This window comes from Mauremys reevesii, linkage group 4, assembly GCF_016161935.1.
Source record: "Mauremys reevesii isolate NIE-2019 linkage group 4, ASM1616193v1, whole genome shotgun sequence".
Classification (NCBI taxonomy): Eukaryota; Metazoa; Chordata; order Testudines; family Geoemydidae; genus Mauremys; species Mauremys reevesii.
The window spans coordinates 103311133-103338472 of NC_052626.1; the positions used below are offsets into that span (position 1 = coordinate 103311133).

General features: G+C 42.2%; 1 pseudogene; it reads right to left on the bottom strand.

The window, feature by feature from the left end:
* The window catches only part of LOC120403964, a 48231-nt pseudogene that overhangs the window by 1624 nt on the left and 19267 nt on the right, over positions 1–27340 (bottom strand).

Consider the following 27340-nt stretch of genomic DNA (forward strand, 5'->3'; position numbering starts at 1 on the left):
CACGTGTCTGACTCAGCCAGGCACCTGAGGTGCTCATACTTGACAACACTCACATCCTGCTACTAGGACTTTACTCAGAAAACCTCATGTTGCAAAGGTGAGATATTAAACTGCAGGGACCTCAAAGTGGCAAGGAAGACAAAATTGAACTATGCGCTACCACTTAAATGAATGACCATTACATTTTCCCACACTGATAACACTGCTCTACAGCCAAAATGCTTCTGAAATAAATGTAGTCCAACTTTACTAATTCTGGGTCACTGAGAACGAAAATGATGCTTAAAATTGTTGATTGGCTCTAGTTTTCAAGATATGCTATTGGGTCAGTATATACGACCCTTGACTTGGGAATAGCGGAGGATAAGTGAGTTATAAAGGGAAGGGAATCTCAATTTAAACCAGAAATTACTATAATACATCTTTGACTGGATCTATGAATAAATCTATGACTGGGTTTGGACAGTACTTGCTTTTTAGGCAAAACAATGAATGATGCAATCTGAAGCTGGTATTGCATCATACATGATATGAATTGCATCATGTTATTCCTAGAAGTCATGGATGATGCAATCATAATGAAGCTTACATCACTCTGCTGAACAAATTGCCCTATATCAGCTCTAGAAATCATACAGTGTCGTGCTCTCTTATTTGTCAGTGTTTGATTTTGTAAAGGGACACATTTCTGTTTAGCCAAAGTGAGCAGAGATGCCTCGTATTTGTGTGAACAGTGCAGATAACTTCTGCTATGTTTGTGGTGAAGTGACTTTTGCATCACAAAAGCACAGTATAACCACTATGGTTAAGAAAGCCTATCACCTTTATTTTGGCTGCAAAATTGGAGATCAGGACAAGAGGTTGGCCCCACACATATGCTGCAACACTTGTGCAACAAATCTTCACCAGTGGTTGAACAGGAAAAGGAAATCTATGCCTTTTGCAGTGCCAATGATTTGGAGAGAGCCAACAGATCATACCAGCAATTGTTACTTCTGCATGGTGCCTCCAGTTGGGAAAGATGTGTCAAAGAAGAAAAAGTGGACTGTGCATCATCCAAACATTCCATCAGCTATACGCCCAGTACTCCATGGAGAAGGACTGCTGGTTCCTGATGCACCAGAATCATTCTCACTTGAGTCAGACGAGGAAGAGGAAGAGGATGAAACTTCTGGTCCTGAACCATCAATGTCACAGGACCCACATTTTCTCCCATCCTCCTCCTCTGAACCACACCTCATAACACAAGGTGAACTGAATGACCTTGTCAGGGATTTGGAACTACCCAAGAGTAAGGCAGAGCTGTTGGGCTCCAGACTACAGCAGTGGAATCTCCTGGCAGGTGATGTTAGGGTTTCCATGTTCCGTGACCGTCAAAAGGATCTTGTCCCATTCTTCTTCATGGAAGGTGACCTCGTAGCCTGCAACAACATTGATGGTGTGATGGCAGCCCTCAACATCGTTCACGATCCAGATGAGTGGAGACTGTTCATTGATTCATCGAAGATGAGTCTTAAAGCTGTTTTACTGCATAATGGCAATGTTTTGCCATCAATTCCAGTTGGTCATGCAGTCCATATGAAGGAAACCTATGACAACATGAAACAACTTTTGAGGTGCATAAACTATGACCAACATCAGTGGCAGCTTTGTGGCGATTTGAAGGTTGTTGCTCTCTTGCTTGGTCTGCAGACTGGATACACAAAGTACTGCTGTTTTCTCTGCGAATGGGATAGTCGTGCAAGAGATTCCCACTACATCAAGAAAGACTGGCCACTCCGACAGTCATTGGAGCCTGGGAGGAAAAATGTTCAGCATCCATCACTTGTTGAATCAAGGAAGATTTTGTTACCACCCTTACATATCAAGCTGGGTCTGATGAAGAACTTTGTCAAGGCCATTGACAAAACACAAGCAGCTTTTAAGTACCTCCGTGGAAAATTTCCAAGGTTAAGTGAAGCTAAGATAAAGGAAGGTGTCTTTGTTGGTCCTCAGATTTGTGAACTTCTTTGAGATGATGCATTTGACCATGCACTGCGTGGCAAGGAAAAGACGGCATGGAAAGCCTTCCAGTTAGTGGCAATAAATTTTCTCGGAAACAACAAGGCAGACAACTACAGGTTGTTGGTGGAAAACCTCCTCAAGGCATACAAAAGCCTTGGTTGCAACATGTCACTAAAGATACATTTTTTGCACTCTCATCTAGATTTTTTTCCAGCGAACTGCGGAGTAGTGAGCGACGAGCACGGCGAGCGATTTCATCAGGCCATTGCAACAATGGAGAAACGCAATCAGAGCAAATGGAGCCCATCAATGCTTGCAGACTATTGCTGGACAGTGACAAGAGATGCTCCATTTAATGAATACAAGAGACAAGCCAAGAAGTGACGAGTAGACACTGAATAGGTTTAAACTATGTACTTAATAGTTTTTTGCCTTTTGGTTCATAATAAATTTTAGTTAGATAACCCTTTTGCTGATTTTTAAAGTGTTACATAAACAGGACAGGTGAAATATTATCATGTAAAGCAACCATAAACACATGAAAAGACCTAGGTTTACAATTTATGATTAAAACTCTACTATCTACACAATATACATAGACATAAAATGTAAAAAACTTAAATATCTTAGAAACAGTAGCCAATCAGTTGTTTTAATTGTCATATTTGAATTCAGCACATCAAAATACATAATAAATAGCACATTTTATCTCTGAAGCAGACAACTTCTCAAAAATTGTAGACCAGTGTAACTTGCAATCTAATTCCTCCATCAGCAGGGGCGGCTCTAGGAATCCGACTGCCCCAAGCACAGCGGCATGCCGCGGGGGGCGCGCTGCCAGTCGCCGGTCCCGCGGCTGCGGTGGAGCTTCCGCAGGCATGCCTGCGGGGGATCCACCCGAGCCGCGGGACCAGCGGACCCTCCGCAGTCATGCCTGCGGGAGGTCTGCTGGTCCGCGGCTCTGGTGGACCTCCCGCAGGCATGACTGCGGAAGGTCCGCTAGAGCCGCCTGCCGCCCTGCCAGCAAAATGCCGCCCCAAGCGCACGCTTGGCGCGCTGGGGTCTGGAGCCGGCCCTGTCCATCAGGTAATCTATGCAGATGGAGGCGGTAAGATAAAAACCACCTACGTTCATTTAAGTCCACTTCCATTTTGTCTTCTGTATTGGTATTTGATTCAAACAAGTCTTGTTTTGTTCCATCCTCTTCTTCAGAGTCTGTACTTTCTTCACTGTCCGTACTGCCCGAGCTTCACAAAATAAAGGGATTGTTTACATTCATTACTGAGAAGGAATTCCCTGGGGTGCATTGGGCTAATGGAGTTTTCCCAAGATTAAAACAGAACTGCAAATCAAGTTAGCATGTAGGAATGAGGCAAGTCTGACCATAAACACTGAGGGATCAGCTGGAACTACACTGCAGCATTAGCTATTAAACTTATTCTTCAGCACTGCCAGAAAGAATGAAGATTTTAGGGTGTTTTTTGACTTGACAAAGTTAACTGACCCATCTCCTCTCCCACAGCAACAAGGGAAAGGAAAGATGGCTGCCACTGCCCTCATGCAAGGGCAAATAGGAAAGTGGAGGGAGTATAGCTACGAGCCAGGCCAAACAGGCAAAAAAGCAGAGATGGGTTTCTTAATTTGTTCCACATGGGCCGCTGCAAATGCTAGAGGAAGCTCAGAAGTCGTCCTAAGGAGAGCAGGGCAACCAGATTCCCCACACCTCTTCCCTTCCAGACTGACATCCAGGTTGTTTCTTCACTTCTGCATGGACAGGGAGAACAGACAATAGGGTATATGGTGCTACTGTGCAAAGGTCAGAGGAGACATTCCAAAGAGACCCCTGAAAGGAAACTCTGGATGACTGAGTAGAAAGCTGAAGGGCCAGTGGAAACACTGGGGAAAACAGATTCCCCATAATCTGCTCTTTGAAAAAAAGATCTCCATTACAGCAGCACAAGGAGGGGGTCCTTGGCACTACAGAGCCTGAGTACACTGGCCTCCTGATGGTGTAGCATGCTGAAGGGAAGGCAGGCTCCTTGGGCTGGACAGCTCAGTGCCTCTGGAAATCATAACCAGGAGGATGACTGCAGAGGTTTGGACCAAGTGGCAGTGGAGGAAAGGAGCAAGGATGGAAGAAAAAAGGAAAGCTGAAGAAGTGCTGAGTAGCAAAGAGGGTTGATGCCTAAACCTCTTACAGAGGCAAAAGATGGAAGGGACAGGTGCTGGGCCCATCCTCTAATAAGTTAAGAACAGCAGCAACTACTCAATTTCTGTCTGAATTCTCTTTGTTAGGCAGGCCTTCCAAGCGGTCAAGAATCTGTACCAACAGATGTACTCAGTGAGGTTCTTCTGTACTACAAATTGGATGGAAAACAAACACTATTCACCTGGATTGTCTCTGGGATTCTGGTGTAAATGCAATGTGTTTTTCTTCCCATATATCTTCTTCATCAGAACCACCATCATCAAACTGCTGTATTCTCTCCTTACAGCATGCCTCAAACAATGCAATATTCCCCTACAGCAGAACACAAAGCGAAAATATGAACAGGAGTAAAGACCATTCACAAACTGTACACTACTCCATTTTAATATAGTCTCAGAAAAGGATAAAGGTGCATATAAAGAGCCCACACTATATCCCATGAATAAGATATGTGCCCAGATTTGGATTAATCAGCTGTGACTATGTTTTCTATGAGGGCAGTTCAGGAAACTCTGCCCTACAGAGTAACGGCATTTGTTTTACCATTTCCTGCTCACTCCCCTGGACATAGCTAAAGAACATGAAGTTTTGGTGACATTTTTCCCATTGTGGATTCTCTCTCAGCTCACTGCACCAAAGAATGCTCCATATTTTGGCGGGGAGTGGTGGGAGGTTGAAGGGAGAGGCACACACAGTCAAGGAGGGAGAGGTTAGCACACCAGAGAAACAATTTCTGGGGAAAAATCTTTACACTTCTGTCCCCTTTTCCTTTTACCTTGCTGGCTAAGACCATATTTTGCATTTTGGTGGAAGATTGAACGGCTACTACCCACACACTATAAACTGAATAAACAAACAGCACAGGCCCAGAGAATGAGATCTGAGTCTATTCTGAATCTGAGGGCTTGTCTACCCAGTGCAGCAATATGCACTAAAGCAGTGTAATTTCTAAAATACACCAACATGTTGTGCAGTAACTTTCTCATACAGATGCTGCTGGCATGCTCTAGAAGTTCCCTAGGGTGTATTAACTTAGTACTGTCAACAAATACAACATTACCGTGAGCTAGGGAACTCCTAAAGCAGTGGTTCTCAAAGTGTGGGGCACGTCTCCTTAGGGGGCACAGAAAGGATGACAGGACCATCCCCCATAGGGGATAGGAAGGGAATGCCATGCTTCCAGCCCTGCTACACCCCCAGATCAGCTCAGTCTCCAACCCCATTCAGACCACAGTCCAGCTCCACCGCCAGGCCCAGCTTTGCTCTCACCGACAGCTCCACTCCACACTCCATCCTCAGCCCAGCTCTGCCCTCATTCCTTCTCCGTCCCCAGACCAGCTCGCCTCTAGCCCCAGCTCCTCCCCCAGCTCTGCCTTCAGTCCAAGGTCTGCTCCTGAGGAAGCCTTGACTGGGCAGTAATGGTTGGGGGTGGGAACGGCGGCGGCAGCAGACAGGGCAGCGCATCTGGAAAAGTTTGAGCAGCACTGTCCTAGATCATGCCAGCATGGGTCTACAAGGGCCAGTTAGCACATAACACATTGACACACATCCCTCTAGTACGCTATGCTGCACTGTGCAGACAAGCTCTGAGGCACCTCTACCACAGCAAACAGGCAGCTTTTTACTGACTTTCCTTTTAGAGCTGGCTAACAGAAGCACTTGTATCTGGTCATACCTTAAAGTGAAAATGGCTCTGCTCAGAAGCTGATATAGAAAGCAGTGATCAAGTTTCCCAATGACACAGAGGCTTTACATCATTACAAGAAAGTGGGTGGATGAGCTACTCCTCAAAGATAATAGTGAAAAGAATCATTTGACCCACCACCATCCTACATGCTGAAGACAAGTTCTAAAGTTTTATTATTTGTTTAGCAGTCCACTCTCAAGCACAAAAAAGTCATGATAGCAGCAGGAACGTATACTCACACTTTCATTTGTATTGAGGGTAAAGTTGATATCTGACACTCGATCAAAAGACACACTGCAAAAAAAGTACAGATTTATGTACTAAAAGCAAAAAAGATGCTGAAATGTACACAACAAATACAGAGACATTTTCATACTCAACTCTTTACTGCGCAAGAATAGTAAGAGGACTTAAAACTATAAAACTTAAAAGTGGCAGAGTTCTGTGGCACCTTATAGACTAACAAACGTATTGGAGCATGAGTTTTCGTGGGTGAATATCCACTTCATCAGATGTATGTAGTGGAAATTTCCAGAGGCAGGTATAAAAATGCAAGCAAGAATCAGGCTAGAGATAATGAGGTTAGTTCAATCAGAGAGGGTGAGGCCCTTTTCTAGCAGTTGAGGTGTGAACACCAAGGGAGGAAAAACTGCTTTTGTAATAGGCTAGCCATTCGAAGTCTTTGTTTAATCCTGAGCTGATGATGTCAAATTTGCAGATGAACTGAAGCTCAGCAGTTTCTCTTTGGAGTCTGGACACAAATCAGATGTTAGGAATGGCAATATACAAAAACCTGTAGGAGAACACTTCAGTCTCCCTGAACACACAATAACAGATTTAAAGGTAGCCATCCTTCAGCAAAAAAACGTCAGGACCAGACTTCAAAGAGAAACTGCTGAGCTTCAGTTCATCTGCAAATTTGACATCATCAGCTCAGGATTAAACAAAGACTGCGAATGGCTAGCCAACTACAAAAGCAGTTTCTCCTCCCTTGGTGTTCACACCTCAACTGCTAGGAGAGGGCCTCAACCCTCCCTGATTGAACTAACCTCATTGTCTCTAGCCTGATTCTTGCTTGCATTTTTATACCTGCCTCTGGAAATTTCCACTACATGCATCTGCTGAAGTGGATATTCACCCACGAAAGCTCATGCTCCAATACGTTTGTTAAGGTGCCACAGAACTCTTTGCCACTTTTACAGATCCAGACTAACACGGCTACTCCTCTGATACTATAAAACTTTAGTAGCAATTTCCTACGCAGCAAGAAAATGTGTGTTTAGGAGAAACATGCCTCCTACTATCATTCAGTTAAACAATTTATCAAATCATGGGATGTTTTCCATGCACAAAATCTTACAAGGCAGTTAAGCCAATAATATAAAAAATGGCTACCTTTTATCAGAGACATGGACAAAATAAATCCAAATAAAATAACTAAATGCATGTAATGTGGTCAAACACCACACATCTCAATTTCTTTATCTATTTTTAAAATAGAAAAATAGTGAATACACAGTTCCAAGGAATGTCTACAAACTGACAGAATAAATTTAAAAAAATGAGTTGTCAACTAAGGCCCTAAATCCATCAAAGAGATCCATGCAGGCAGATTTTACACCTGCCCATGGACTTCAGGGAGACTCTGAAGACATCATAATGGTCCACCAAGGCAGATTCTTTTGGAAGACTGGACCCTAAATGTAATGTGTCAAAATTAATTGTAAACTTATTTCCTGCGCAAAGAAACCTGATGACCCTTTTCTTACTAACTAGTGAACAGAAAGGAAAACAATTTCATATGTGAAATACTAAGTTCAAAAACTAACATTTATTGTCCCTTTAGGCCTAAAAACTGACCTCTCCACAGTGAGCCCACCTGCAGAGTTTCATCTTAAGGACTGCAAACATTCAGTACTCTTCATGTCTAAAATACCCTTCCTGCAGATGTGAAATAGGGGAAAAAGTCTGCCAGCCTTTCAGGTATTCTCTCTTTAAGCACATATATGAGTGAGTTTAAAGTTAGCTGTGCATTTGTTAATCTTCCCCTAAATCCTCACAGCATTAAAGATCTGTTGGAGGAGGGGGTAGAAGAGAAACAGCATTTACAGTTCGTTAGATATGACCTTCAAAGTCAAAGCAGATCAATTTTTAGGCCCAACAATTTTAACAATATTCCTTTCACATAAAAGGACTAGAATCACATAACTGAACCACCATGCAAGTAACTAAAGAATAGCCAGCATTTACAGCTAGAAAGTAGGTAAGATTACAAGCAATGAAGTAACTCATATATATTATTTTTTAATGAGAGTCATGTGGTTTCTGATGGGCGATATCAGGGATCAAATTCATAGTGGTACCTAGAGGCACAACATCTAGGCAGAGTGCACACCTCAAGGGATCTGCATTATATTTATATAAGCATCTTGTTAATTATGTGTCATCTTCTTGACAGACTCACCCAAGCAGTATAGTGTGCTAGCTCCTATGGCAGGTGTATACCAAAAATACTGCTATCCAAGTATATTTAACTAACTTAAATTGACCTCTTTTCTACAGACTTCCACCTCCTGACAGTGAATCTTCATCTCTGCACTCAGAGGTTTCATATACAATTCCCTTCCCTGTTGAAAAGGCAGGAGTCAACCTCAATTAGTTTCCCATACTGTTTTGTAGGACAAGCTACAGTAAGGTATCAATAATCAGTATGACAACACTAATCTGCCTTAAATATTTAACTGCTGTCTTGGATTTGTTTTAAAAAGGATACTTTGTGCCATGCACACTTAATTCAATTTAATAAAATATGGGGATTAGACAGAAACTAATACTTATCACCAGCTTCAATTCACTCCTTTTCCAAGAGGGATTCTCAAAAGCATGGTCCTTTTTTCTTTTTTCTAAGAAATAGGGATCATCCTAAAGATTCTTGGGTTGTATTTTACCTAGACTAAAACTGTTCCCATTTTTAAGTTCTTCACTTACCCTAACTGTAGAAGTGTATGTCTGAACTGCTTTGCTCTCGAACACAGATAGATTTATGAAGCCCTTCCTTACTGTCCCCTACAGAAAACACTCATGGATGTGTTGCTTCTGCCAACTTTGCCAGGAAAAGTTAATTTCTGCTATGCACCGTGGTGTAGAATATACCCCATGTCTATCTACTATGCCTAAAAACTATCCCACCTATGAATTCTGCCCACACCAGAGCCATGTGCCAATGGTCTTGTGAATAAGAGAACAGATCCATAGGTTAAGTATGCTATTAAGAAGTCTAGTTATATAGTCACAAGCAATGTGTTCTCTTATGTAGCTACTGTGGGTTGGGGGGACGAAAGAAATAGTTTTGCTCTGAAAAATTGCTCAGGGAAGCTAATCTGCTCTTCCTGAAGCACTCAGTATAAGAACTGACCATGTTAGTGCTGATAAACAAGGCCAAATGCAGACAGCTCATGATCAGTCAAGGCTGCAGTTAATTACTGGGACACAGTCAAATGTGAAATCATGCAATAAAGAAGAAAATCCAAAGTTAAAACCAGCATAAAGTCATACTCACTTCCCGATGTCATCTTGATCAGCAAACTTCTCATTGTTGAAGCCAAACTGGTCAATAAAATTGGACGTCATTTGTTGCATCTGATAATCAGAAAAGGCCTGGCAATCCCAGGACCAATGACAGTGATATAAAGATTCTAATAATACTCTGAATACTATTTGCCCATTTTGCTCCAGAAATAAATTGTGTTAATCTAAACACAGGGGGTTATAAATTAATTTGTTTTAAATCTATAAATTATCTCAGCCACTGAATATACACTGACCCACATTTGATGGCTTTGATGCCAGCTTGGTAGCAGCTCTAATAGGAAAGTTAATCTTCACTCTACATGTGGTCTTAAATACCACCTTTCCAAATGCATTTCCCAGGACACACTGTGACAGGATAGCTTATTAGGTACCAAAGAAAAACTGCCTTCAACCTTGTCAACATGAAACTTTTAAACCACATGACTCATGGAAGAGGGGAGAGCAGGGCATTGTTATAAATAGAAAAAAAATGTGTGGGTAAGAAGTTATCAATCTCAACTATAAGATCTAACAGTATCTCTCGATTACCTCCTCCCCCCCCAAAAAAAACACAACTAGAAATCAGAAGAGTTAATGCAGACATACCACACATCTAAATTTAATGTTGCCAACTCTCACAATTTTGTCACAAATTTCATGAGATTTGGGGGGTTTAAGGTTCTTTGTTTTTTAAATAAAGTCTCGACAGACCTCAGATTACTGGCTTTAAAACTTGTGAAATTTCCCTTATTTAAAATAACTATTATTTTCAGTGGGGCTGAAGCCAAACTGCTCTCTGCCAAAACAGTCACCATTCTCTACAGACTTTGCATGTTGAAGGGAGACTGCAACCTCATTGTTTTCAATGAAACTTAACCCAGGTTACCCTCAGGGAAGATAGCCACTCTCTGGACTGTATGGTTAGTCAGCTAGATAGGATGTGGGAATATGAGAAGCCATAGATGGCCTGAAAAGGAGGTACTGAGAAGGTAAGGTATAGAGGAATAGATAATGGCAGAGGGGAAAAAAAACACAGGGTTGGGTTGGGGACAGGAAATTATGGAGGAAGATAAAACAGGGCAGTGATGGGGAAGGAGAGGGATACAATGGCAACTTTCTACACTCCTGGGATTAGGAGTGAATAAGGGGAACCTCCATCCAAGCAGCTACTGGAGAAGCCTGCCTTTTTGCATGTGTTTCATGTAGAATTTTGACCTGAAACATTCACAAGTGCCAATCAATCCCTCAGGTCTTTTATAGTAAACAGCACTACATTGGGCAAAACATATGGCTGGCCTAGTAATATTAGACCTTTGTTCTTCCTGCGCTGACTGTCCTTATAAAGCATTACTAGGTTTTAGAAAAGCACTAAACACTTCTTCTGTAAAGTACTTTGATAGCTATGGATGAAGAGAACCTATTACTGAATGCATGTGGATGAGAAGACATTCATAAAGGTGTTATGTTAATGATAAATGGAATGATGAAAGAAACTAAATTAATGGTGAAAAGTCAATTAGATTTTAAAAATTCTATCAGTTTTCAAGTGAAATAAGTGTAGGCAGCAACTTCTGTTTTATCAAATATATAAGTCATCCTAGTGACAGTATCTTTTAAAGCCTAATAGTGGGAAAGAGCACGCTAGAGAAGCGTTCCAAGACATAGTTAGCCAAGAGTCAGAACCTGCTGACATTTTGACAGGCCAAAAGGCAGATACAAGCTTTACAAAGTGAAAAATGAATGGAATCGCTGATATACTTCTGCTTGTTGCCCTTAAAATAAAGGGATCGGCAGAAAGATTTACAGCACGAGACCCTTCTTGGTGGCACCATCTCTAGGGTTTGTCATGAACTTCCCTAAACAAAGCTCATCAAGCAAGAAGGGGGAGTTAATTTTACCTTTAAAACTCCTAAAAAAAAAAAAGGTAGCAGAGCAGTCCTAACGTCTTTATGGCATCATAAATTAAGTTAGAAGTCAGGTGTGAAAAGTTATGAAACACGTCTGAAGATTTACTTTATAAAAAGGAATGATTTCTCCATCCAATAAAGAAAAACATTTTGCCTGCGAAAAGATCCCTTTTGCCTGAGTCATCAGGATCAAATCTACTTTAGGTGTTCTCATCTAGGGCAGCCTGAGATTTTACTTAGGTCTTTGAAGATAAATTTGGAGAGATTTTCATGAAAAGGAAAACACCACTTTTCATATTCAGTTATGCAGACTTGCATTTATTCCTTAACTATGCCTATATCACCAACTTTCTGGAAATCTCATGATGCTGCACAAGCATCAGCACAGCTCCGCTGGTGCTAGCAATTGTAGGAGCATTAGTGTACACTGGTTGGTTGTCAGAATTTTTAACCACTAAGTCATCTAACTTTGCTCACAGCAGGTCCAGACAACACAGTAGTAAAAATGCCAGCAGATGGTCTACAATATCACTACCACTCTTACCAGCACTAGATTTGATGGAGTCTTAAATTTTGCCCACAGAGCTCAATGTTTGAGATTACTTATGTGTGCATTACAAATTCTTTCTTGTCGTGTGCTTTGCAAATTGGGAGAACAAATTTCCAGTCATGAGGCAGCAGACTCTCCCCCTAATATTTAAAGTAAGGAAGGTCTTTAAAAAAAAAACTGTCCTGAGAATGAATTAATGAAAGTTTCCTTCAAAATGATAGAGTTTTAAAATTATTTCTGATGACAGAACTGACTGAGGCATTCCACTGATCAGAGACAGACAGAATGAAGACACTTCTGGACTGAGGATTCTTCATTAGAGAGAAATCGAACATTAGAATGAGACTGGTCAGGAAGCTGAAGAAAAGAAAGCTGGAGGCTGCCTGTTTTAGTCTGGGCCTCAGTAAATCTGGCAAACAAAGTAAACCCACCTAAAAAAGGTTAATAGGTTCCCAGAAGATCAGAAGAGTAGAAGGAAAAAGACTACCAGTGCACTAGACATTACAGTGCCTCCACTTATTCTAGAAAACTGATCTGCTCTTCCTTACAATGGTGTCTCCAGTCTACTGTCTTTCACGTCATACTCAGTTTTCTACAGAAGACACTATATCAAGGTACAGTTCTCTATTCTAGGCTTAAAAAGGACAAGAAGTCTCATGACAAACTCTTCTAAGACACTAAAAAGATTGTGTTACACCATTATCCCATATAGCATGCAACAGCAATGGTCCATCTGCATTTCTCAGGTAGATTAACTACCTAAACACATGCAGTTGCTGTGACAGTCTAGGCAGAGCTCACACTGAAGTACACAGTTAGAAGATGGTGCTTGAAGACTATGAAGGGTTTCTAAAAGATTCCACATTTCTACAGAAGCTGCTACCTTGCTGAAGACACCAACCCCATCAAATCTAGAATGGTGCAACTAAGATGCAATAAATCACTGAAATATCAGACATGAAAAAGTTAATTATCGTTTCTAAAATTAACAAAAACCTCAAGCAAACTTTTGGAACAACTGCACTTTATATAAATGATAAAGGCATATAAACTTTAAGAACTACAGACTGCAGTACTTGGGTTGAGGCAGTTATAAACAGCTAATGGTACAAGCAGCAATTTAAATAACTTTTGTTTAGTAACTTGAATCTATAGCACCTTCAGGATTGGAGATCTAAATCAATGTACACTGTATTCAGATTTTGACAGCTTTCACTTTCCTCCAGTGCCAACAGAGGAATAAGGAAGATGTACATTGCAAATGGAATGATGCTAGTACAGAACAGCTGTCACCCTTCACCCATCAAAAATGGCAAAGTACCAGAAGTGCTTCCAAAAACTATTTTCTAAATGAAAGTGCTAACTCAAGTAGACTGCTATACAGTTAGTTGGTGCTCTCAAAAACACCACTCATTTGTGTGGCATTACCATATTATATCCTGTAACATTGTCAATTAGCAAACTATAAATATGTATAGAACTTTAAACTGCACACTGCCTACATTTTTTATACACTTTCCTGTTTCACCACTGAATTCTCCAAATGGTGTTTTGCATCAAATGCAACCACCCATCCCCAAAGACAAAAATCCCACAGAAAAGCTACTTTTACAAAGAAGGCACACCTGTGAACAACACTGTTAAATTAATTTAACTCACTTGCTGCAAAGAAGAATCCTGTGAAAAACCAGTTTCTTTAAAGTCGATTTCATCATCGCTGGATGAATGAATGTGGCAGGTAGTAACCTAGACAAAAAAGTTTAGACAGCTATTTAATTAAACAAAAGGCTTTATGTAGATTAGAATTATTATGCAAGGTCATTAATTTCATTTTTAGACCAGCAAACACACTATTCCAACTGTAAATGCATATATTTCATCCACTAACATATTTGCATGTCACCAGTCATTACATTAGTGTTTGACACCTTTAGTGAATAATTCCATCTTTAACATCTAGCAAAACTAACTCTAGAGTTCCTTCAATGGATGCTACTTAATAGGTCCAAACTGGCCAAACAGGACAGGAGCAAAACTGTATCTTACCATTTAGATACAATATGAAATTATTCCAGTTAATAAGGAAGTTCTTCCATGAAGATGTGCTTATTAACAATTCTACCAATTAAGTGTAGCAGTCATCCACTGTGAATCAAAACACCTTTTACCCAGTTACAGCACTACACAGTTGAAGAAGAACACTGTTTTTGAGGGTGGAAGCTGAATTTGCTTTCCACTGAAGCACTGGCCACTGCTGGAGTCAGCCGCTGTCTTGCCTCACCAGTGTCCAATATAGCAATTGCTACGTGCCCATAAATCTGGAGACAATTTAACAAGGGGGAAAAACAGATTTAAAAAACCCCAAAATTAAAAAAAAACAAAACAAACCCCCCCACATTTTTACAGTTACACATCAGGGTCTTGATCCTCAGAAGTGCTGAGTGACTACAGCTCCTAATTAATTCTCAGAACTGGGTAAACATTACTAAGATCAGGTTTAGTAATGCTTTCTACGAAAACTAAAACACTGCATAGCGCAGTTGTTTTCAATCCGTGGTCTGCGGACCCACAGAGCCAAAACTAGGCATTTTAGTGTCCAAGGTGAGCAAACACATTTGCACCCCCTGCCATTTTTCATTATTTTCCCACCCCATTTTTTCCATTTCCATGATTTTGCACCCTGGGCAGCTATCCCACTCTGGTTAAGGCCCTGCTAAGGGGTCCACAAAAGGTGACTATGAAAATAAAGTTTCAGATCCAAGAAAAGGTGTTCCGTTCAGCTGATTAAAGGTATGTGAATACCCCCACCTACAGGTCAAACCCCAGAAGTGTTGTCATTACTGTAGAAGCCCACAGTTTAGTGCCCTCTCTCACACAGTGTGAAATGCCGTGCCGAGAACAAGCAATGTTTATGGCTGAATTTTGTTCAATCAGTTTTTAGTCTATGATTTTTACAGCAGGAGCCAACAGACCACAGGTTGAACTTCCAAAGGGGTCCAGCTCCATTCAAACTTTAAGGGTCAGCAAATGAAAAAAGGTTGAAAACCACTGATATAGAGAAGAGAGACCAATTCTTTTATTTGCTATTTTGAAACAAATTATCCACTTTCTGAAACAAATATGACAGCCTAAAAAATAATACCTTTAACGTTCAATTCACGCATAACAACAAATCAGTTTCACTCCCTAAAAACTACCCATAATCTGAGATCAAAGAAAGAATTCTAAAAGTGTAAAAATAAAACAGCAAGATTTTTCTATGCAATGTTTTTTAATTCATGGCCCCACAGGGGAATGGAATACTACTTGTTTTAAACTACTTAAGTAACCAAATGAATCCTTGGAACAATTCAACAGTAAACTGCAAATTACTTATAAATTATAGTGTGGATTGTGCATACGGTATATTTTTCACTTGAAAATTTGTTTTAGGCCTCAATTAGGCATTATAATATAGAACGGAGTAAATCATGTCATCTGATCTTGCTTTCTAGTCTACCAACACCATCTGTTCAGGATTAAACACAATCCTAATCACTTTTGTTTCAACTTCAAGTTTCTTAAATTTTAACTAGTAAATCTGTAAACAGGTAACTAAAACACAAATAAAATCAAACCGAAGTAAACACTTAAACCCTCAAGTCAAAATTCCAGATAACTGAACGGGCTTGAAACCAAACTTAGGCATATCTGCAAGAAAAACACTTCAGGATTCTTATCAAGCTCTTCATTTAACACAGTCAGTAGGCTCAAGCAAGTACTAGATTAAAAGACCAGTATCTGAACTCTTGCTCTAGTAGTTACCAAAGACAACAGCGAAACAGTTTTTACAGTTTGAGAAAAAAAATTAGAAGCTACTTAGTGTTGTTTACAAGTACCCATTGTGTATTCACTATCAGTTCTAATGTCTCCTTGAGATTTTTCATGTCTCATGAATGGAGCAATTTACCATTAGGATACACAAATTAATCTTTAAATGCATACCTTTTCCCCACAGAAATCACTTTCCTTAACTATTTAAGATTTTCAAAATAAGAATTGTGTTAAAGGTCCCAAAGTAATAATGTAAGAAAGGCTTTTTATTTTTGATGGAAGAGATACTATAATCATGAAAAATTGGAGATCTTTACGATGATTAGTTATTTCAATGAACTTCCAACAGCAAACTTGCTTAAAAGTGCTATTTTAATTAGAGCGTACGTCAGACCAGTTAGTGTACCTGGAGAAATCAGACCCCCATTTGTGAGAGACTTGCAGTTATCAGACTCAAGGGGGATCTACTACAGAAGAGCTAGGAGTCTTGCAGTTAATTCAAGAAACTTAAACTGAGCATGAGACAGTTCAGCATTAAACTCTGTTGGCCCCACTTTGGCTGGAATTCTGTTAGATATACAGTTTTAAAAGGAATGGGGCATATCTATATCAAAGAAAGTTAATAATCCAATATTCTATCTGGCTTAAAAATTTAGACTGACCTGGAGAAAACTTGTAAGAAAACCTGCTGGAGACTCTGACCGCACAACACTAGTAATCTATATTTTGGATTAATGTTTCTCAGATTAGGTTATTATTTATCGTGGCAGGTTGTTTTACCCCAGGATCAAGAAAAAGCTTTTCTCAAACAAAGAAATGTAATGGTTCCACACATTTACCTAAACAACGCAACATTTCTAAATGTCAGGAGGCTATGAAGATTATAAATTGGACCAGAATCACACTGCAAACCTGTGGGCCATTTCCAATAAGGCCACAGATCAAAAAAATTCATAGGATGCATTGTTTTCTTGAATAAATATCCAGTGCAGTTCTGACTAGTATCCACTGCAGATATCAGAAAACCCCATAAATTCATTGTTTTCATGCCTGTGTTAGGCAAATCTAGGGTTCTCTATTTTTATTTCACACATGGCCTTCTGCTGTGAATCTTGCATTGTTGTACTCTCACATGAAAATTTTAATAAATTAAGAACAGATTTAACAATCTTTATTCATTTTTTGGTCCAAATTAGTGATGTATAATTGCCACTTAGAGAAACCATAAAGAAACCAGTGATCCTTGGAGAAATTTAAAAAAAAAATTATAATGAGGCCCAAGTAGGCAACCACCTCAGTTTATAAATAAATAAATAATCAAGTTTGTCCTATTTTGAGTTGAGGGACCTGACTGTGTTACACTGACACTTTGACTTTAAATACAAACAAACAGAAAATGCTGTCTCTGTTTAAGACTATTTCTGCACCTCACAATTAGATGTGTTTAGACTATAAAAGGCCAATGTAAACTCTGAATCACTCAGTGCAGAACAGAATAATCATGACAGGACTTTAATCAAGGCAAAATTATATTTCTTCATTACAAGTGAGGTAGGTATTTGTGTGCATCATTCAATGATGCAGGAAGCAGTTTCACTTTAACTGTATGTATGTAGACTTGCTTACATATTGTACATGAAAACCCCAGCTTCAGCAATTTTAGTCTCAATTCTTCAAGCAGTTTTGGATTTACAAAGACCCCAAAGTGACCTCTTCCTGTTGGGTGGTACTTTAAGAGTGAGGTGCAATACAATATGAGCCCAACTCCAAACACCCTTGCAAAACCATATTAAATTGCCAATAAGGCAGCCGTATTTGCAAAGGAAACCAGGGAGGTGCCGATGCCACAGTGCAGCTACTGGAGAGGTTTGATGACATTCTGTCTGAGAAGCATGATGGCTGAAAAAGCCGCAGTGCAACTGTATCCCTGACACATGGGAAGGGAAAAGGATGCCCTTATAACAGCAGTAACTTTTCAAACTTCATCTTACAAAACCTACTAGATCCACGGTGTTCCTTTTGTTAGTTTCTCCTAAGGAGTTTGTACAGAAGGTCTCCCATCGCTCCCGGACATCATCTGGAAGCTCTAGAGTAAAACGGAGGAAAAAAGTTTTAGTACCAGTATAACTCAAAGCAGTTAGTTTTCACTCTCAGCTCCCAAAGTTAAACTTGCAAAAATCACTGCAGAACATGTTATGCTATACATACAATTGCAAATTTTCTCAGGCACTGTTTATTCTAACAAGGTGTGGTTTTCTGGCAGACATTTCCAGTCTATTAGATGACAATCTGAATGGCTCACTGGTGCAGTAAGCCTGTAACTGTACATGAGTATAAGGAATGTGGAAGTAACCTCGAGCACATGAGGACTTGGGAAAGATTAACACTGCAAGAAGGAACACATGGGATATCTGAGACTGAGAAGGCCTATGCTGGAGAGATTAATTATTCTAGAAGTACCTGTGTAAATAAGCCATTCTCCAGAAGAAGATACTTGACTCAGTGTAGTTTTCATTAGGGCAGGCCACCAGTGTTCCCTCTATTTTTTCCCCACACACGTGAAGAATTAATTTTGTTATGTGTACCAACATGGAGGAGATGTGTGACAGATCACCTTTGTATTGGTGCACATAACAAAATTCATGTGGTGGGGGTGGGCCCAAGGGGTTTGGAGTATGGGAGGGGACTCAGGGCTGGGACAGAGGGTTGAAGTACAGGGGTGTGAGGGTTCCAGCTCGGGGTGTGGGTTCTGGGGTGGGATTGGAGATGAAGGGCTCAGGGCTGGGGCAGGGTTGGGGTTGGGATGAGGGTGGGAAGCGGGCTCCGAGGTAGAGCTGGGGATGAGGAGTTTGGGGTGCAGGCTGCCCCGGGGCTATGGCAGGGAGTGAGGATTCCCCCCAGCTCTCTATACAGCAGCATCTGGGCTAGGAAGAGGCACCTCTCCCCACCGCAGCAGCTCTGGGACTAGGGGCGGGGCTATGGGATAGGTCCCTCTCCCCCACCCATGGCAGGTCGAGGGGTGGGCTGGGGCTGGGAAATGGGCACCTAACCTCTGGCCATGGCAGATTGGGGGGAGGGAGGGGCAGGCTAGGTGGGATCCGGGAGAGGGGCACCTGTCCCCCGGCCATGGCAGGTCGAGGGGCCAGGCTACGTGGGGTCCGGGAACCTCTCTCCCGGCTGTGGCAGGTCCAGGCCAGAGCTGGGTTCAGGTTGGGGAAGGAGCACCTGTCCCCCGGCTGCAGCAGGTTCACCAGGGCTAGGTTTCCTAAGCCCCTGCGCAGTGCTTAATAAGCTGCTGTGTGGCCACGCTGCTCAGAGGGAATTTAGCAGGCAACCCCCGCTCCATTTATTTGAAGCAGCCATGGCACTGCTTCCCTAAGTTTGGGGAGAGCAAGTCATATAATTTAATAGGTTACTTGGACTTACACAAACAGTAAGAAGTCTGCTTCTTTCCCTAGGACAAAACTTTTGGCAAGAAAGCCCCTATTAAAAGCTGCCTTTTACATTCCTAGCATGATTTAATTCTACAAATCCAACTAACAGAATGGTGAAACAAACCTGTTGAAGTTTAATGTTACCTTTAATAAGCTGTTGTACTAGTGCGCTGTTTGGCCCCTTATCAGTACTGTGCACAATACAGTTAGCTATCCTTGTTAAATGACCATATAACCATGCCACCTTCCTCCTTCAGCCCTGAAAAAGAGAAGTTCAAATGTTCATCTTCCCAGATAGCTGGCTGTTGAAGTATTTTGTAGTTATGGAACGTTAAGCCTATAAATCCAAGGAAGCAACACAAAAAGTTAGACCAGACAAGCGAGGAAGCAAAGTACTTTAAATACTCGTAAGGAGAATGAGTAATGTATACTTCAAACCAAAATGTTTTTTGGGCTGCTAAAACACATTTTTTGGGCTCCCTCTCTGAACTGTTTTTAAAATACATAAAGCTATCCATAAAGAAAGAGAAGCATGTTTAGTCATCAAGTTATTCTCCTGCTTCTACATAGTTTTGAGGGAAGTTAGTATGGTCAGAATAAGAGCAAAAATCCATTTAATATTAGATTCAATTTGCTAACAGGTTTGGAGAACCTACCTCACATAAGACGTTCAGACACCTTTCCTGAAAACTAATACTTTTCACTTAATACTTCAAAATATTCCAAAAAGGGAGTTTTGAGCCTCTAACAGTGCTAAAATAATTCATTAATTCAGGCTACAATAAAATATTCCCAGATTTTGTAAAGTCTGTCTCAGGGCTAACCTAACACAAGAGCTAAAAAACTTCTATGTACCAGATTAGTTGGGACTATAGTTTGAGAATGGCATTCAGGACATTACTAGAAATTCCTAGATCTTTGTCCAAAGTGTTCCGCTGCCAAAGCTAACGTGCCTGATGCATCCGAAGAAGTGAGCTTTAGCTCACGAAAGCTCATGCTTAAATAAATTTGTTAGTCTTTAAGGTGCCACAAGTACTCCTGTTTTTTTTTTTTTTGTGCCTGACAAGGAACTGGATATAGCAGCTCCCAGAATGACACCTTGCAGGGCTGAAGGACAACAGTTAAGACTAGCCAGAGCTGGCCTAGCCTTGAGAAACTGAAAGTTAGAGAAATATCTAGATCTGAGCTTCACTGCCAAACACCAGCAGCTGGTTGCAGGACAGGGATATCTGTCCTCAGCCTGGACATACTGGCTGCATTAGAGGAAAAGCAAGATTGCGTTAAGGAACCACTTGCCCGGTTGGACAGGCAGGCATCCAGTCTGCTGTTCAAATGAGCTTCTCAGTTATAAAAGCAACTAGATGGGCAGCTCAAGATAAAGAAAACTTAGAAGCCACATCTTGCACAAAAAGCTTGTCTACACAGGAGCACAAAGGAAAATTAATCCAAATTAACTAAAGGTGTTAAAGTGGATTAGTTAAAATGCATTAAACCCATGTGGAAACTCATGCAGAATTAAAGTGACCTTAATTAGGGTTTGTTTAAAGAATTAAGGACTTGTCTACACTGTGCCACAATGCACACTGTGGAGGTGTGAAAAGCAGATTACACCAAAATGTTATGCTCTAACTGCCCCACATGGATGCTGCTGGCACAAACTAAAAGATGTGTAGTTCACATTAACATAGCCCTGTTTGAAAGACTGCATTAAACCTCTGTGTAGAGACACATTCAGAAATGAAGTGGTCTTAAATCAATATAACTTAATGCAGGGGTTCTCAAACAATGGGTTGCGACCCCAAAGTGGGTCTCAACCCCATTTTAATATCAGACACCTTATTAAGAGTTACACTTTTATCAAAGTCTCTTAACCGATGCCCTTTCTTCATATGAATCAAGCCTGATTATAGTGAATATTTCACCACCCCAATCCACAATAAGAACCAAGACAAGATGTTCTCATGAGTCTTTTAGCTACAATTCAATCCAATCCAATTTAAAACTCATTTGGTCTCGCTTTTAAAGTTAATTGATTAAAGCACTAAGATCCACATGGAGTGTTGTCAGTTACTGTATGTAGAGAGGCAAGACAAGCCCATCAATGGAGAAACACGGCCATCAAGCAGAACCTCCTTGAGTATTGTGAAAGCAGAGAAGTTATTTAAGCATGGCAAGCTTAAGCACTGACATACACTGTGTGCACACTTACAACCAAGTGTGGTGTTCTTCCAGACTTAATCTGTACAACATTTACTCCTGGGGGAATACTACACATGCAAAGAATTTATGTCCCCCGCAGATTTCTTTGCTTGCCTGCAGAAAAATGACTTTCTGATGGGGAAGCAAAGGAAGCCACAGGAGCAGTCAATAACCCTTCCTAGCAGTATGTTTTGGGTGCCCAGGGCAGCCGTCAGAGAGGTAAATCATTGTGGGGCAGGAGGTGGAACTGAGGAAGACCCAGCAGGTGGCTCCTAACGTGTGCAGGCTCAGCTGCTAGTCGGAGCTGGGCTAGGGAGGACGGACTTCCTCTTCCCCTGCATGGCATTCGCGGCCAGGTCAGACCCACCCAGGAGATTTCTCCCCCAGCTGCAGAAAGCTCTGCAAACTCGTGCACCCTCTCCCCCTGCTTCCTGCGCCCATTGCTCCTCAGCTGCAGGGGGAAGGATCTCTGTACAAGGAGCTGCTCCCTCATCTGCTCAACCCCTGTGCATCCAGACGCCCTCATACCAAGACCCTCCTGCCAAGCCTCACCCCCAACCCCCTGCACTGAGATCCCTGCCGATGAGCCCCAAGCCATGCACACTCAGATCTCCACACTACCAAGCCCCAACCAGTCGCACCTCAATAGCCACCCCACTGAGCCCTACTCTCCCAGCATCTGGACCCCCCCACCCCACTGAGCCTCCCACACCCAGACCCCACTGAGCCTCAACCACCTTCACCTGGACTCCCAACAGAGTCCCATTACTATTGCACCAAGAACCCCCCAACAAGCCCCTCTGTATCCAGATCCCCTCCGCACCCAGATACCCGACTAAGCTCAGAGGGGCAGGGCTCTGGGGTGTTTCTGGGGCAGGACCCGTCCTTGCACTGTCAGGATTGGGTGCAGCCTCACTGCTGAGTCTGTGTCTGGGATGGGGGTGGAGGGAGCTGCACAGTGATCTCTCACCTCTGTGCGGCCAGTGCCCTGTGCTCCCGAGTGCCATGCTGGATCCTCCACATTTATTTGACAAATTAAATTTAAAGAATTTTTCCAGCATTTTAAAATACTGTATACAGAAATTTAAATTTTTTTGGTGCAGAATTTAATATTTTGGCACAGAATGCCCTCAGGAGTAAACATTGTTTGGCTCATTGTTTTACCTCTCCCTTTCTATCTGGTGCTCTATAAATCCTACATGAGTGATTGCTCAGGGTTTAGGGGTTTTTTTTGGGGGTGGGGGGAATTAAGGAGACTGAAGGCCTGAAGTGAATGACTTTTGTGATTATTTAATTACCATTTCCTCCCTCTCCCTCATTCCTACAGTACATCTATCAGCCTAAAACATGTATAAATTAGCATAACAGATGACTTGTTATCCTTGTAACTGTCCACATATGAGGCAGACAAATGACGGGCAGTTTCTCTCCAAATTTAAATCATGGTCTATTTTGGCGGTTGGAGGTACTACTTCCTATTGTAAGTTTGGAAGTATTTGGATATCACGGAAATGGGCATGGTATGAAAACCTATGTAATAGCTGGTCTCTCATTTCTGTCTATACCAAGACGAGAAGCAGACTCCACAAGACCAGAGCATTTGGCCAGGAATAAAAACAGCGAAAGGAGGAAGAATATGGATTCAACATCAGAAAATGAGAGACTATGTTCTATTATAAAGACAAAAAGATTGTAGAAGTTAAAGAACCAAGCCAAGAACAGCCCCTCAGTAATTTTGCTTTATACTGCATCCCCTCCCACAAAGCAACTCATGTGATGTTTAGATTGTAAGCGCTTGAAGTCCTTGTCTAAAGTGTCAGGCATAATTTTTGGTGCTATATAAATAGTGTGTAGTATAAATTAATTGGTGTCCTGTCACAGGAGTGTAAGTCTCACATTAGGCTCCCAATTTTAATAATCCTTAGGGGGAAAAAAACAAAAAAAACTTACTGAAGAACAAAACAACTGGGATTTCTTTAGTTATATTTACTACAGTTTGCAATAAGAGTTAAAGGTGGGCTTGCATATTTCTTACACAAGTCACTTCCATGCGTTCGCAATACATTCTCAGTTCTTTACTGAAGTAGGTTACCAGCCACAGCTATCAAGCTGCTTTATATGAAAAAGTCAGAGAACTGGCCTGTGGCCTGGTTCATCTTTGAGAAAGTCTGCACATCTTTTAATGGGAATTTGAGGTTAGTAGATCTGTAGGCAGTCATTTTCCATACTTCTTCCTCATGAGAGTTCAGTGTCAACAACACTATCCAACAAAGCACACCAACATCTTTGCAGAATAAAAAGTTACTTCGCTTATACAGTAACTGAGTTCTTCAAAATATGGGCCGCTACTGGTATTCCACTGCTGGTATGCATGCGCTCCATGAGCCAAACACCAGAAGATTCTTGCCAGCTGTGTCCATTGGTCTGTGCCTGTGCCCTTTTCCTCCTCATGTGATGAACTGAGGGCATAAGGGGTGGTGCAGACCAACAACTTCTACCACAAATAGCCCTAAGACCAGAGGGGGAGGGCAGTCACAGAACAGAGATAGGAACCGCACACCTTGAAGAACTCCAATTACTATGCAAGATAGGTAACATTCCCTCAAGTAATGGTCTATGTGTGTAATTCCTGTCGATGACGAACAAGCAGTACTGATTGAGGAAGGGGATGCAAGGACATCTGCTGCACCACCGATCAGAGGACTGCTCTGCTGAAGGAAGCATCAGATGAAGGATCTTGTACCAGGCTGTAATGTCTTGTAAAGGTGCGAACAGAGCCACACATTGTCACTTTACAGATTTTGAGGAGAGGGATGTCTTGAAGTGAACCTACTGATGCAGCCTCAGCTTTAGTTGAGTGAGTCCTCACATGATGGTGGAGAAGGGGCATCGTTAACTCAAAGCAGGATGCAGCCCAAAATCCATTTGGAAAGGGTCAGAGGAGATTACTTCCCCTCCCTTACATTCCACAAAGGATTTAAATAGCACTTTACCCTTTGTAGGTAGAAAACGATGGTCCAACAGATGTCCAGAGTGAAATCTCCTATCCTTCACTGGGTGCCATGAAGCTTTGGAAAGAAACAGATAAGTGAATATTCTGATTTAGATAGAACTCAGAGATTACATCAAAAATTCACCTCCAAAGTAGTCTCAGTGAAATTTTGTCTGTGGAAGAAAGTGTAAGGCAGATCAGCCAGGAGGGCCCCCAGCTTATCTACTCCTCTGGCTGAGGTGATATCAACCAGAAAGGCAACCTTCATCGACAGATGAACATGATGCCAAGGGTTCACACAGTCTTTGTTAATTCTGACAGGACTAGACTGAGGTCCCCGCCAAGGTAGGTTTTGTTATCAGAGGTTCTAACACCAACACTATCTTTTAAAAAACATTCTTCACCACTCTGGTTGTTCTCCAGAGGGTGACAGGTCTTGATAAGTGCTAAGTGTATCCACATAGAGCTAAGAGATACTTCCAAAGTCTTTCAAGAGAAAGGTAGTTCAAAATGACAGGGATGTTGTCATTTTCTGGGGTTATTAGACAATGTTGGTGCCAAGCCAAAAACTCCTTCCCACTTTTCTGTGTAGCACTTGTATGGAATCCTTCCTACAGTTAAGGACAGATTGTACTGCTTCTGAACATGCCTTTTCTAGGTTTGTTGCCCATACAAATATCAGGCTATCAGGTGGAGGAATGCTGGAGTGGGATGTCTGATCTTGCCTCTGTCCTTGTTCAACAGGTCTGGGAAGAGCTGAATATGGATGCATGGGCATGCTGATATCTGGTGAATGCTGGGAAACCAGAATTGCCTGGGCCATCTGGGCACAAATCAACATCATTGATACTCTCTGTTGCTTCATATTCCTCAGAACCTGAGGTAAAAGTGGAACATGTGGAAAGGTCTGTCAGTTGTCCTCCTCAGTTGGTGTTTAAATTACCTGTAGTCATCACATGGTAATGATGAGGTCGGTGTAACCACCTCTCCTGCACTTGAAGATTCCAACCCCATTTGAGCTGGTGATTCCTCCTCTTCCCTCCATTAGTTTTTGTGGTTCAGGATCTTCTCTGCAAAGGGAGGGCTGTCTGGATTCTCTGTGGTACTGTAAGAACTGTCGCATGTATGGATCCCATGGACCCCAGTAAGGCTAATGTGAGGAGACAAAAGGGAACTGGGGTGGTCTCCATGGGGTAGGGTACAATTGATTCTGGGGTGCACAATCTCTCTGATGAGATACAGACTCCTTGTCTCAGTGATGGGACTCGCCCCCTAACACTCAACTCATCAGATGAGGTAGCAGGTTCAAAATCCACGGGTGGTGCCGTTGATCCTGGGATCCTTACACCCCATCTGGTAGATGGTATCAGTGAGCGACACTCCCTTTCCTGCATGACTTGGACGAATGGTGTGGAGATGTCCCTGCTCAGGATCTGTTCTGACAGGAGTAGGGATTCCAGGTTAGTGAAGATGGCCATGTCCTCTGGGCAGCATACCTAGCCCTAGACTCAAAGGGAGTGGGATGGGCTCCCTTTTCATGGCGCCGCCAGCAGTAGTCTCATTGCAGTCTTTGGTACCAATGACTCATTACAAATGCGTAACGGTACTGTCTGTGTAGGAGGTACCCATTTTTGTTTTTATCTTGCCTGTACAGGGATTGCCCCACTTCTACACATAGTGCTGGTTTCAGGGTGCTTTTGCCCATCAGATCTGGGAGAATGCTAGCATTCTCCTTGTGCGATCCTAACACTCCTGTACCAGGGCATAGCCCTTCACTCAACTTGTAAGTGGTTGGAGAAAAGGCCCTCTCTTTGGATGAGAGCCTGGAGGAATCCTTCGCTCTACTCCTATGAGCCCCAGACCTGGAGCCACAGTGCCAGGAATGGCACTTCTCAGTACCTCTTCCTGATGTACAGGAGGGTCTGATGGACCAGAGTTGGATTAAGGGCTCACACCAGGGTCCATTAGGAATTTCCAAACCCTACACTTATTGGACCAACAGGTTCAGTCTGGGAAGGATCAACATTGCCAGGGGAAGAAAAGTGTAAGGAACTGAAATCAGAAAATTAAAAGGCCAACAGAAGCTTTAGTCCAAGTGTCAGTGTGCTTCCTTGCCCAAGTTATTTTACTAGCTTAACTTGTAATTATCTTTTGTACATGAATAAAAATACACTTCACATCTACTGACAAAAGGAGAAAAGCACGTTCAACATATTCCATGTTTGTTTATGCCTCTTGTAAAATTTGTTTTAAGGTGGGAGGGGGAAAAGGGAAGAACAGATTAAAAGCTGTATTATCCAGCATTTTACCAGCTGGAAAGCTCTATAAACCAGCATTTCTGATCTTCACTGAAGGTCCGATTTATCGTCCGGTTGGCACGAGGCCAGCAAGCTCCCTACCTGGCTCTGTGTGGCTCCTCGGAAGGGGCGACATGTCCCTGGCTGCCCCTAGGTGGAGGAATGGCCACGAGGGGTTCGGGGTGTGGGAGGGGGCTCAGGGTAAGGGGTTGGGGAATGGGAGGGTGGTGCTCACTTTGAGCGGCTCCCTGCAAGCGGCAACATGTCCCTGTTGCTCCTAGACAGAGGCTAGGCTAGGCGGCTCTGTGCACTGCCTGCGCCCCACCCCGAGGACTGGCTCGGCAGCTCCCATTGGTTGGAAAATGTAGCCAATTGGAGCTATGGGGGTAGCACCTGCAGGTGGAGGCACACCTCTGCCTAGGAGTGGAAGGGATGTTGCCACATGTGGGGAGCCACCAGAGGTAAGTGCCACCCGGATCCAGCAGCCCACCCCCCCTCCCACCCCCCAACCTCCAGCTCTGAGCCCCCTCCCACACCCAAACTCCCTCCCTCTTAATTAACTGGAATTTTTGACTTACCGATACCCCCTCCCCATTCCCCCAACATGCTGGATAACAAAGCTTTTACTGTAGTAGACTCAATTCTAAACTGATCACGCATTCATATGTTACATCAAAT